The sequence below is a fragment of the Suncus etruscus genome, chromosome 15, assembly GCF_024139225.1.
Source record: "Suncus etruscus isolate mSunEtr1 chromosome 15, mSunEtr1.pri.cur, whole genome shotgun sequence".
Lineage (NCBI taxonomy): Eukaryota > Metazoa > Chordata > Mammalia > Eulipotyphla > Soricidae > Suncus > Suncus etruscus.
In genome coordinates this window covers 3,454,515-3,468,804 of record NC_064862.1, presented here as the reverse complement: position 1 = coordinate 3,468,804, position 14,290 = coordinate 3,454,515, and the positions used below count along the sequence as shown (strand labels likewise).

Here is a 14,290-nt window from a genome sequence, read left to right as displayed (position 1 = left end):
ATTCAGAAAGCACAATACTTCCAACAATAATGCTTTGCTTTGCTTCAATGATGCTTTGCTTCATCATCCTATTTGATTCAAATATAAGTTCACAGCTATAGCATGTTGCATTTTTAAGAAGCCAAGTCATCTAGTTTCATTAGATTACACTTCCATTTTAACATTTAAATTTATTTTCCTGGAAAGCAAAAATAGTTATAGCCACACCTATTATGGTGCCATGAAATCATTTGAGAAAAATTTATTTCTGTTGAAGTTAGAAAAAGCAATGATAGTGTTCTGCACAATATATTAAATTATGACCATATTGCTTGCAAAACGTCTTAGAGAAAATTTAAAAAGTAATTATTTTGCAGGAGGCCTCATCAGCTACATGAAGACAAAAACATTATTTGTAACTATGATCATGATGTCTAAAAGGAACTATTTAGAAAAGTAGACCCTAATGAATGCTTGCATATACTCTCCTGTATTGTTATTTGATGAGTCTTGGCAGTAGTTCAGGAAGAGAATTCAGCTGTAGACCTGTAGAAGAAAAGAAAAGCCCAGACTACTGCAAACTAGTTCAGCCTGATTGATATGACTAGAATGCAACCCAATTTTAACTTCTAAGCAGACATACCAAACTTGAGTCTAGTCCAGGTTAATTTTGATATTTATCAACTAAAATGTGCCAGGTGGTAGTGTGGCCCCAGATATGAGCTAATATGTATTGGAAAATGTTATTGTATGATGGATGACAGTCTTATATTTGGAATGAGAGCAGTTATATGAATTGCTATAGGGCTTAGCCAATGGGTGAGAGAGAGAGAGAGAGAGAGAGAGAGAGAGAGAGAGAGAGAGAGAGAGAGAGAGAGAGAGAGAGAGAGAGCTGGCAATACTAGTCAGCTTCCCAAAAAGTTTGGCTGGGGTTCAGGCTGGGATCCATTACCTTGGGGAAATGAAGTGAAAAAACAGAATAGGACAAAGTGTCTGGATACACACTAGATTCAGGGGTTAGGACCAAAGAACTTACTATGGTTACCATTTATATGTTTATACATGTTTATACAGACTCATAGTAGACTAGATGTTTTCAGACACTGTTAATAGATAGAAATGAAATGCCTGACATTCTTCCAAACTTGGGTCTCATTTGAGGAACAACTAGATGGTGCTGTGTTATACTTAAGTAACATTTGGTTTTTGATTTACTGAAATATTTCATGTATCTAGCTGATAAATGCTTAACATTCAAGAGGTAAATGCCAAGTTATGAATGGATTAACCAAATATTAAGTGATGAGCAAATGATCTGTAAAATTTTATGCACTGTATAATATTGGCCTAACATCATTTTGTAACAAGCTGAATTATAGTGTGAGTTGAACTCTCAGCATTTCAAGGTATATGATATTAATATAAACTCATTGGAAAGAAATGAGATTATAAAAGGTGGAATATTGACTTGGGAAAAAATATGATTGCACCAGGTATCCTTAATACAAAATTCTTAGTTTCAAATGCCAATAAGAGTAGTCTCTGTGAGTCCTTATCACCCCAAATGGAAGATCTCTCATTCAACCCCTTCCCTCTCCACCCCTGAATTGCCTAAGGAAGTTATAATGGTCTCTGTGAGGAAGTTATCATACAATGTTTATTCTCTTAAGGACCCAAACTTCCATCTCTTATTTATCATAGATTTTATAATTAAATTCAAGTCTCAGATTGCTCTGAAAATGAGCAATCAAATGTGAATCTTAATTTAGACATGTGTTAACATTCAAACTAACCAACCAAAATCTCCTAATTTATATGGAAAAAAAAATCTAAGAACATGCATAGTGATGGAAATTCAGCTTGTGGTTAATGGTGGAAGAAAAATAAAATTGAATTATGTTGATTTAATTGATAAAATGCACTAAACATAAATATTATGTGCAAATATATGCACACAGTTATACCTCTAAAACACAAATATATATGCTATTGATGCATATATAATATACATATATGTACACGTGTATATATGCAGCTTGGAGGTATTTACGGCTTGCAGGTATCAGAAAGTGTTCTTTTTTTCTTTTTTTTTTTTGGTTTTTGGGCCACACCCGGTAACGCTCAGGGGTTACTCCTGGCTATGCGCTCAGAAGATGCTCCTGGCTTGGGGGACCATATGGGATGCCGGGGGATCAAACCGCGGTCCATCCAAGGCTAGTGCAGGCAAGGCAAGGCACCTTACCTCTAGCGCCACCGCCCGGCCCCCAGAAAGTGTTCTAACAGTTTATTTTGTTGGTTGGTTAAACAGGACGGACAAGTAGAAAACCTGCCTTCATCTAATGTAGAAGATTTTAATGGTTTGGGAAGTTTAGGGTATTTGTATTTTGGTTTTATTCCCCATTTTAGGATTGTACCCAGAAATGCTCAGGACCTGCATATCTCAGTGATATTTCCTAGTAGTGCAAAGAATACCACACGTGCCAGGAATAAAATTAGGCTTCCTTGATCAACCTGAACCTTCTGCATACAAAGTATGCATAGTATTTCTCTTAGGTAGTTCCATGACTCCTGGGTTTGCTATTTAATATTACTCACGCACCCTAAGTGGATCCAGACTACATCTCTTTTATCACAACATAGAGAAAGAAACTTATAAGAAAGTATCAACATAAAAGAATTATGTTATCACTATTATCCTAAGAGTAGACTTTAGTATAAGTACTATAATCACTAAATTAGAAAATGAAAACAAGCTAAATATTTAAATACTAGGTAGCAGAAACTGAGGGCCAAAGTGAGTATGGTTATTGCGATGGACAGCAGAGTGAATGCAGTTACTAGGCTGGTCTGACTCACACAGATTTGTATTGTTTAATGATTCTTTAGGTAAAGTAGACTGGAGTTTACTTAAATCTTCCATGATCCTTAAAAGCTGAAAGAAAGCATAGACTCTAACCAAAATATCGGCAACAGAGAATCATGTTCTATTAACCATTCTCTAGGTTTAAGCCTTATTAGATACCAAATCCCTAGAATCAAATGAAGCTAGATCCCCTTGAAGGAAGTGCCTAGTATACAGTTTTATACTGTTGAAGCCAGAGATGTAGCACAGCAAAAAGGGCACTTGCCTTGCATGCAACTGACCTACGTTTGATCCCCAGCATCCCATAAGGTCCCCACATACCACTAGGAATAATTTCTGTGTGCAAAGCCAGGAATCAGCAGCAGCATCCCTGGATGTGACCCAATTGTTATTTTCTTTTAGTGTTTCTTGTAGAAAAGTAGGTCTCTTTACTAGATGCCCTGTGCAATGGAAAAAATAATAAGATTCTTCGCAAATTATTGAACTTTGTCTTTAGAATAACAATAATTTCAGGAGACACAAAGCAGTTTTGTTTTCTATCAGAGTAGAAGCTTATAAAAATATTGGAAGAATGTTTACAAATGACCATTCTATCTAAATTACTATACAGATTCAATGTAATGTCAATCCAGTGAGAGATATTCAAGGATTCAGAACAGTCAATAATAACATTTGTATGGAACCATAAAACATCTTGAATGATAAAAGCCATACTGTGAAATATGAAATTAGGGGATAATTATTACCAAACTTGAAACTATACTATAAAGCAATAGGGTTCAAAACAACATGGGACTGTTGTTGAATAAAATTATAAAGTATAAAGAGATCCACATGTTTGGTGAGGCTGCCCAGGCACTGTATTTCTTTTTTCTTTTCTTTTTTACTTTTTTCGGCCACACCAGGTGATCCTCAGGGGTTACTCCTGGCTATGGGCTCAGAAATCTCTCCTGGCTTGGAAGACCATATGAAAAGCTGGGGGATTGAACAATGGTCCATCCTAGGTTAGTGCGTGCAAGGCAAACGTCCTACTGCTTGAGCCACCATTTTGGCCCCAGGCATTGTGTTTCTAACCCCTTAGTCTGCTGAAGGGTAGTAGGGGAAAAATAATTCACAGATAGTTAAAGTTTCATCGAGTCAGCTTGCTTGCATTCCATGTCTCTGTCCACCATGAGTCTTTCTCTCTGCTGCTTCTCTGCTATGCTTTTTGCTGCCTCTCCTCTCTGCTAAGCTTTCTGCTGCCCCCCCACTGCTTTTTGCAGCTTCTCTCTTACTTCCCCCCAGCCAGACCCTTTTATTTTTTTATTTTATTTATTTTTTATTTTATTTATTTATTTATTTATATTTTATTTAAAACAGCCTGCCCCATCCCAGGTATGAGTGGGTCTGATCATCCAGGTGGGATTAACATCACAAAAGAAAGTTTATGTAAAAGGAAGTTAGGAGAAGGATTACAGTATTGACTAAGTATATATTTAATAATTTAATAACTGAATACTCAGAAAATTTCCTATATCTATGCTAAATTAATTTTCAACAATGGAAATATGCCATAGCCCCTGGCCTACAAGGCATGATGGCTGAATACCAGCAGGACTGCTGTGGTGCAGGCCTAGCCTTCCCTCTGAAAAGGGGGTGCAGTCCTGGCAGACACTGCTGAGAAAAGGCCAATTGTGCCCTAGGTTAGTCCTTGGCAGGATAGCAACAGTGAACTTATTAACAATGCTGAGGTCATAAAAATAACTGTGTGTCTTTGCCCCTTGCATTAAAATAAGAATTGCTGGAACACACCTTACTTACCCTAAGCTGCTGGAAAAATCTATAATAATATTTTTCTCAATCTGGTAGAATCAGTAATAATATTTTTAGTTAGTTATATAGTATTGTGTAGGCTACAAAAATGTTTAGTCTTTTAACTGCATCTGAACTCTGTTTTACAATAGTTCCTTAGAAAGGTATATGAAAAGAGGAGAGGAGAAATATGTTCAAGAGAGAACATAATCAAGCCAAGAAACATAGAGGTAAACAAACAAGATGTGTGTTCAAAGAAGAAAAAGTAAGCCCATCATTCTGTTTTAGAGCCATAAAATCTGTTGTCATTTTAAGCCACAAACATTATAATAGTTTTTTTTATTATAAAGTCACAAAAAAATTAACAGATTTTTAAAGAAACAGAAAATTCTGCCAATCCATGAGCAGGGTATATGTCTTATTTTGTGTGTCCTCTTTTATTTCTTGAGGCAGGGTTTTTTAGTTTTCTTTTCATAGGTCCTTCATGTCTTTAGTTAAGTTGAATCCAAGATATTTGAGTTTGTGTGGCACTATTGTGAATGGGGTTGTTTTCTTAATGTCCATTTTTCTCTATCATTATTGGTGTATAAGAAGGCTATTGATTTTTGTGTGTTAATTTTGTAACTTGTCACTTGGCTATTGTTTCTAGAAGCTTTTTAATAGTCTTTAGGGTTTTCTTTTTCTTTTTTTTTCTTTTCTTTTTTTTAATTAAAGATCCTGGAGTCTGCATATCCTGTAGAGCAGGTCATTGTTGTTGTCAAGTCTTCTCAGTGTAAACGGAAGTCTCTTTTTAGGAGGTCGATGTCAGACCCTTGGTAGTGTCTTTCCTGGTAGAGGACTGCTTCCAGCTGTTGCTATAAAAGACCTTGGATGTTTCGTAGATAGCTTGCCTGGTTCCGGCGTGAATGGAGAATGCCCATTCTTCTGAGGCCTGTGCCAGGTCATTATATCAATGTTCAGGGTGTAAGGTACATTGTACTGAGATTTATTATATAAGAACTTATCTGTATGTATAGTGTTTTCCCATTTTAATGTGTCTATGCAAACAAGGATCAATGCCATGAAGCGTTATTGGTGCATCTGGAGGCAATAGGAACAAGACCAGCAATTTCCATGACATAGTTCAATCATAGGCATCAAACTGAGGGACAGTTCCACCAACAATCCTTACTGAACAGCTTACAAAGAAAAGATAAGATGAAAAGTGGATAGAAACATCATGGTAGAAGAATATTTAGAGAGTTACAGCAGTTAAAGAAAATACCCATAAAATATTCAAAAGATATAAGTGTTAAATATGTGTTCAATTTGTGTCCTTCTAAATAGTTCTGGGATTTGTTAGATCTACTGTATGTCTTTGGTCAGAGATTAGAACTGTGTGTTACTGAAGTTAAGAAGGGTAAATCTGGGGTACTGATGGTTGGGAGGAGTATATGGTTTGCAAAATGTAGACTGGTATGAAATTGCCAGTGACAGCCTGAGTATAGCTGAGCAGCTATCTGCCACCCCCCAGATCAAACTCCACCCCCTAAGCCAACCTCTGGAGCAGGCCTGGGAGTGGGGAAAACCCAGGGTGCCCCATCAGCTCCTCCCAGGAACCCACCTGGAAATCCGGAGGAAAGGGGGAGAGGGGGGTCGGGTGACCCAGGTCCGGGCCCCCCTACCCTAGGCCGGGCCAAGAGGCCCCTGGCACATGCGGAGGTCTGCCAGGTGCCCACCCTGCAGGCTAAAAATCCTGCTCCAGGAAGGGAGGGAGACCCTCCCAAGCCCAAAGGACAGGTATTTAAACCTCACCCTAGGCCAGTCTCCGGACCCGGCCTGGGAGTGGGGAAAACCCAGGGTGCCCCATCAGCTCCTCCCAGGAACCCACCTGGAGATCTGGAGGAAAGGGGGAGAGGGGGGGTCGGGTGACCCAGGTCCGTGCCCCCCTACCCTAGAGGCCCCTGGCACATGCGGAGTCTTTAGGGTTTTCTAAGTAGAGTATCATGTCATCTGCAAACAGCGAGAGCTTGACTTCTTCCTTTCCTATCTGGATGTCCTTGAAATCTTTTCCTTGCCTAATCGCTATAGCAAGTACTTCCAGTACTATGTTGAATAGGAGTGGTGAGAAACTTTTCAAATGCTTTCTCTGCATCTAATGTTTATATTGTGTATTATGTTGATTAATTTACAGATGGCAATACTCCCCAAAGCATTGTACAGATTTAATGCAATTCCATGACATTCTTCAAAGAAGTGGATAGAATACTCCTGAAATTCATTTGGAACAATAAACACCCACAAATAGCTAAAGCAATCCTTGGGAAAAGGATTATAAGTGACATTACTTTTCCTAATTTTAAATTGTATTACTAAGAAATTGTTATTAAAACAGCAAGGTATTGGAATAAAAACAGACCCACATATTAGTGGAATAGACTTGCTTATTCAGAGAAGTTTCCCAGACATACAATCAACTGGAAATTGAGCTCCCATGTGATCCAGCTATACCACTTCTAGGGGTATACACTAGTAACACAAAAATACAATATAAAAATCCCTTCCTCACACCTATTCATTGCAGCGCTATTTACAATAACTAGACTCTGGAAACAACCAAGATGCCCTTCAACGGATGAATGGCTACATATACACAATGGAATATTATGCAGCCATCAGGAGAGATGAAGTCACAAAATTTTCCTATACATGGATGTACATAAAATCTATTTTGCTGAGTGAAATAAGTCATAGGGAGAGAGATAGACACAGAATTGTCTCACTCATCTATGGGTTTAAAAAAAAAATAAGGCATTATTGTAATAAGGCCAGAGACAATAGAGTCAAGGACTGGAAGGACTGGCTCACAGTATGAAGCTCACCACAAAGAGTGATGAACAGCTTAGGGAAATAACTACATTAACAACTAGCATGACAATGTTAATGAGTGAAAGAAGTATCATGCCTGTCTCGAATACAGGCAGGGTGGGGGAAGAGGGAGGGGACATTGGTGGAGGGAAGGTTGCACTGGTTATGGGGGATGTTCTGCTTATGACTGAAACCCAAGTACAATCATGCTTGTATTTATAGTGCTAAATAAAGATTTTATAAAAATAAAAAAAATTAAAAAAAGAAATGGAAAAAACTAACTTGGAGCAGGGAGTAGAAAAACCAGCTCTAACCTTCCCTTTGACTCTAGATAAATGTACTTATCCTATAATAATCCTCTGAGAAATGAGTTCCCATTAATAGATCTATATTATCACTACCTTGTACAGATAAGGGTAAATTTCCAGAGAAATTAGGTAATTTATTCAAGTTCATATACCTGTTAGTTGACTGAAAGTGAGATTCTAGAATCTATGCTCTTATCAGTTACACTTTACAGCTTCCTTATCTGGCTTTATTAAAAAGAATGAATAGAAAAGGTAGGAGGCAATACAAACATTATCAGCAGATTAAGGCAATGTTTAAAACTGATAAGAAAGAAGTAATTAACAGAGGAAACAAAATCAATAACTGCTTGAAAGGGTTTTCTCTTAGGAAGAGAACTGGAGGAAGGAAGTGGCAAACCAGAGATGTGTCATTTTCCATTCCATTTTCTGCACTACTAATGCCTTACTTTAAAAATAATCCACTAGGCATACATAGTATTTAAAATGTCATCAGTCAAGAAAGAAAAATGGAGGTTTAAAAAGATTTAAAATGTTTATATATGTTTTAAATTTGCTTTCCAATTATGGGGAGACCATTCTTAAATGTCTAAGCGAAATAAAAGTGCTCTCTCATTTAAATGATCAGACCTGAGTTCCTCAGAAGAGTTCTGGTAATGCAACAGGGTTTGGAAAGTCCCTGTTTTCACACTTTGTAAGAGAGATGAAACTAATTCTCGTAAGTAGCTAAAATTTGAACAATAAAATGCAAATATAAGTATTCATAGCCACAGACCTTACAAATAAGAAACTTCATTGAATGTCCTAATGTGCCTTTTGACCCAATAAAACCATCTAGTCATAGACAAGTGAAGAGCTATGTGGAGAATAAACTTGACTGACAGAAAATGGCTCCAGATATTTTTAAACTGCTGTTAATCTTTGGGAATAAGCCACCATTCTATACTAAATTTATTAATATAGAAATTTTATTTTTCAGAAATACTGTCAAATATAGCTCATCAACTATAAATTCAAGCTAATAATTTAGAATTTAATAATTTAAATGGTTTTTGATAACAAGAGTGCCCGATAATAGGTGATGAAAAGGCTTTCATACTTTTAAACAGGATCATTTCATTTTTGTATGCACAGTAATAGTATGGAATATTTATATGCTGCCATCTAGTGTTCAGTGTTTTATGAGCCAGATCGTATATTAACATTTCAGTGGTAGACTTTCCTTAGTTTCTGCAGATTAAAATCAGAATTTTTTTAAAATAAAATAGTTTTTATATATAGACAAGAACTATATAGACAACTCTATAGACTGTGGGTAGTTTAGTAAAATTTGCCTGAACAAGTCCATATCTATAGATTCCTCAAGCTTTCTTAGCATGCCACCCCACAGAATCTTATAAGGAAGATTCAATTATTTTATTAGGTCATCTGGTAAATTCTAATGATAGTCATAAATACAAGACAATTACTTTTATGACTTAAATTTTAATGAAACATGCATTAAGAGTTGCTGCAGAGATAGAATTTTTCTACACCCAATATGCCAAAGAATATTATCTGAAAATTGCCTAGAGCTGTTTATTAAATTGTGTAGCTAATGTCACACTGAAAAAGTAAAATAAAATATCACTTGTCTGGAGAAAATAAAGAACTGAAAGAAGAGTAGTAAGCAACAACTAAAGGTATTGCATTTCCAGGGATATTTACTGATACTTGAATGTCATTCTATAGCACCTTACACCTTATACCTTACACCATGGATACCACCTGGTTATTAAGCTCTTTTCATCAAACTGGCACACTCGAAATACCAGTAAAAAGAATCATGAGGTATGAATGTGTCAACTACGTTTGAGGAAGAAAAAAATCCTTTTCTCAAAATTCAAAACCACTCTGATATAACAGTTTGGTTCAAGTCTATAAACTAACTTAAGTTGTGTTTTGGGAGCACACCTGGCACCACTCGGGGGTTACTCCTGGCTCTTTGCTCAGGAATACATCCTGCCAGGCTCTGATGACCATATGGGATGCCGAGGATTGAACCTAGGTCTATCCTGGGTTGGCAGCTTGCAAGGCATGCCCCCTAACTTTTCAGGTTTTAAAAAAAAATTATAGAAAGAGAAAACTCAGACCCAAAGAACTCATTAGGTTGAATGAGTGCATGCTTTGCATGCAGAGATTAATCCCGGTCACTACCATCAGGGAGCAAACCTAGCACTAAGCTGGAAGTGACCCCAAATTGCCAGTTGTGACCCAAAAGTCAAAAGAAAACATGAAAGTCAAAGATGGCTTCAAACTTCTAAGAGTTTGACGTGAGAAACTACTACATTGGAGTTGCCTTTGCCGGAGACAGAAAAAGTTTCAAGTGGGTCTTACTTGAGATACAAGGAATAAGTTTAATATAAGAAAATAATAGCGCCAGAGCAATAGTACAGCCGTAAGGCGTTTGCCTTGTGTGCGGCCAACACAGGATGGACCCCAGTTCGAATCCCCGCATTCCATATGGTCCCCTGTACCTGCCAGGAGTGATTTCTGAGCGCAGAGCCAGGAGTAACCCTCAGCACTGCTGGGTATGTAGCACACCCTCCCCCCCGAAAAAAAACAAAGAAAAAGTAAAATAATAGGTTGAAATGCCTGTTTAGACATTTAGATTCCTATTAAATTTTCTCTTAGACAAGTCTCCACTATGCCCCACTACAAACAAAATTTTTGTATCTTACTTTAGTGGCTTAATATTACTTTGCATAATTCTGGGGAAATGCATCATGAAGTTAGAATTTTTTTTGTTTGTTTATTTGTGTTTTTTGATTTTTGGGTCACACCCTGGACGGTGCTCAGGGGTTACTCTGGCTGTATATCTCTCATATGCAATTAGACAAATGTATGGTTTAAAAAAGAACAATGAATTGAGGGTATTATTTTGGTTGACTATGGACAACTCTGTGTTGACCATTGAAATGGAAAATTTTGGAATAAAAAATCACCCAGTGAGTAATGTAGGGTAGAGATGAGACCTAAAAAGATAGCTCTGCGACACTCTACTCTAAAAGGTCAAGGTTATAAGCAAAAAGTACTATGGTGAAACAAAAAGAAGAAAGGTAGAAAATGGACAATTACCAATTAGTAAACAGTGGTCCTCAAACTATGGTCCGCGGGCCACATATTGTATTTGTATCTGTTTTGTTTCTTCATTGCAAAATAAGATATATGCAGTGTGCATAAGAATTTGTTCATAAGTTTTGTTTTTACTATAGTCAGACCCTCCAATGGTCTGAGGGACAGTGAACTGGCCCCCTGTTTAAAAAAATTTGTGGACCCCTGAATAGTAAGAGAAGTTAATGAATTCAAAATGTCACCAAAATAGAATAAAGAACTGAGGAATATGTTTAATAATAGTGGCATATAAAAAACTTTGGATTTTGGGTTTTGTTTTTGTTTTTGTTTTTGGTTTTTTTGGGGGGGGTTTGGGTCACACTCCTCATAGCTCAGGGATTACTCTTGGCCAGCTATGGGATCCAGGGATTGAACTCAGGTGAGGCTCTTTGAAAGGCAAATGCCTTACTGGCTGTGCTATCATTCCAGCCCGGTATAAAATTTTTTAACTTAAAAAAATTTACCATACTATCTTTCAGAACTTTAATTTCACTAAAGGTAGTTGGGAATATAGTAATATAGTATTAAGCTATTGCACTGAATGAGAAAGCCAGGGAGATAGCGTAAGTGGTAACGCATGTGCCCAGCATACATGAGGTCCTGAGTTGGCTTCCCTAAGCTGCATGATGAATGGGATCCTGAATATCCCTGAGCTCCATTGACCCAAATATCACTGTGCTGCTGAGTAGAACTCCAAACTAACAGACCTACAATGCTAACCAAGGTTCATCAGGATTAGCCCTTATTAAAAATAAATAGATATTATAGGAAAAATAGCACAAACATTAAAAGGTCTTCTTTCTAGCATATTACATTATAAAAATAGCACATTAAGGTTTAGTGTACTAAGCTGACGCCAGAAGTTAGTGTATGCATAAAGGAAGTTCAGGGAGAATGCATTAAGACTATTACCATTGACTCAACAGATGGCAGACTTTAATTTATAAACACCTGGATGATTCTGAAAATAAATTCTTATAATATATAGGGTATTGTTAATTATAATAGAATTTAATCATGTTTATGTGGCTTATATAGTAATTTGGAAATCAATTTGTAATGTGTTAATTTATGGGAGTAGATAAAAATGCACATATAGGTCTCCTTTGATGGGCTTGATTGTTTCGTTTTTGTTGAATTATGTGAGTCGGCTTTATACTGCTTAGGTGTTAAATAGCCCTTTGTCAAAATATAGATGATGAATATTTTTCTGCCATTGAGAAGAATGCCTTTTTAAAAAAAATTAGTTATTTTTTTTTCCAGTGTGCAGAAGCTTTCTAGTTGGATGTAATTTCATTATTTTTTCCCTAGACAATGAAGTTGAATCATTGATGATACTTCTGAAACCAATATCATGGTGTTTTTTTTTTTCCCTTGTTTCCTTTTGTGTATTCTACAGACTCAATTCTAACATCTTAGTATTTAAGTATTTTAGATTCATTTTTATGCCTGGTGGGAGGCAATGGCCCAAGTTCAATATTTTGCTAGTGGCCAGTTTGTTTATTCAACGCCATTTATTGAGGAGGCTTCATTGCTCTAATATTCTAGACTCCTCGTCTGCAATACTTAAGAACAAATCTCAAGTAGTTTTACTCTGTGCACTTTTTATAAGTCATATTTTTGTTTTTGGGACCGCATTAAAAGCCTACCATGCAGAATTCCTAAAAATGAGCTTAATATATGCTATCTAATTTTCTTTCTTTCTTTTTTTTGGGGGGGTTCCCGTGATGCTCCTGGGTTACTCCTGGCTATGCACTCAGAAATCGCCTCTGGCTCGGGGGACCATATGGGACCGCCAAGGAATCGAACCCAGGCCTGGCCTAGGACCAGCCGGAAGGAGCCTCCAGGGGCCCCGGGAGCGCGGGGCTGCGCGGACGCGAGTGCGCGTGCGCGTCGCTCCCGGCCGCTCGGGGGCGGGGCTCCGCGGGCCCGGAAATAGCTGCGCTTCCGGTCGGTCGCCAGGCAACCGCGGCCGGGGCCGCTGCCGACGTGCGCGGGACCCAGCGCTGCCCGCCTGGGACGTCGTCGCCGAGAGCCCCCGCCCGCCCCAGCTGTGCCGGCCGCCCGGAGGGAGGGTCCCCGGCGGTGCCGGATGCTCCCCTGAGCTCCTCCCCCTGCGGGGCCCCCTCGGTAGGTTCTGGGTGCCGTCGAGCCCGCAGGTTGAGGTGGGCTGCAGGCCTGGGGTGACGTCGCTGCCTGCCAGGGTCCGCCTGCGCTGGGAAACGCAATTCTCACGCATCTGTCCTATATGGAGACACAGAAAAGGGGAACAGCAGAATCAAAGGATGCCCTTGAAATCTGCAGCGGGATCATGGTGCAGGATTTAGGGCACTCTGGTGGTGTGAAGCATGGCCACTGTCTAGCTCAAAGCCATAAACATTAACCTTTGTTGACCATGCTGTGTTCCCATAATAGAAGAGAGATGATTCTAAAGTTGATTGGATCATATCACACATTCTGCATTTTGTTGAGTTATAACTTATTTGACCTAAAACCAAGATCATCTCTGGTTCCTTTATAGCTTATTTACAGCTTGGATTTACCCAAAACAGAGATGGTCTTACTTGTAAACCTGGGTGAGATTGCCTTAGCATAGCATGAGCTCTCTGTTCTTCCTGTCCCACTCAGGGGTAGTCTCTGTACTCAATACAAATGGCTGTTCTGGCTCTCTAAAGAAACAATGCAGGCTACACTTGTTCCACCCTCAGCCTGGTTTGGATTAGTTCATGTGCGACCCTGATTCACTTGTTCACCTGGGGTCGGAGATACGGCACGTGGGGTGATTTTCCAATTGGTGCCTGAACCTAGGACCCAGGGACCAAGAGCACTGCAAGGGTGCTAAGTGACACGACCCTCTGGTGTACATCACCATGACGGTCCCCTTGAGCTGGACTGAATGTGCTGTGCCTTTCACTGGAACACGGATGAAGATGGCTCTGTTTTGAATGGCTTCATGTTGCTCTGGTCCATCTCCCTGCATTTTTCCCTCTGGACTGTGCCAGGCTCCTAGAGATTCTCTGGCACACATGCCACATGAAGGGAAGAGTACCTTCTCAGTGGTGATGAGTTCTTGATCTAAAGCCCTTCCCAGGGCTGATAACGTATCATTTACTACTGGCACTAAACCAGAGAGACCCTCATTGGCCAAGAATGATGAGCCAGCTACTGTCTCTGCAGAATCAGAGTCTGAATATGGCTCAATCAGAGATACCCACAAGCCCCAAGCACTGAGTCAGGTAGACAGGCCGGTGCTGGCGATCCAAGTCCCGAGAACTATCAAATGGTTCACTGTCCAGAATGGTTATGGTATCAACAATCCCAGGAAGTTTCTGTGTAGAATTGGCGATGGGGA

At 38.9% G+C, this 14,290-nt stretch overlaps 2 protein-coding genes across 2 annotated transcripts in view; both read left to right on the top strand.

The window, feature by feature from the left end:
* The window catches only part of BCLAF1 (BCL2 associated transcription factor 1), a 1,193,665-nt gene that overhangs the window by 884,196 nt on the left and 295,179 nt on the right, over nucleotides 1-14,290 (top strand). The gene's annotated exons all lie outside the window — the stretch shown is intronic.
* AHI1 (Abelson helper integration site 1) overlaps nucleotides 13,047-14,290 on the top strand; it is a 253,355-nt gene continuing 252,111 nt past the window's right edge. Inside the window, 1 exon segment of the mRNA XM_049788037.1 lies at nucleotides 13,047-13,068. The gene's annotated coding sequence lies outside the window, so the exon portion shown is untranslated.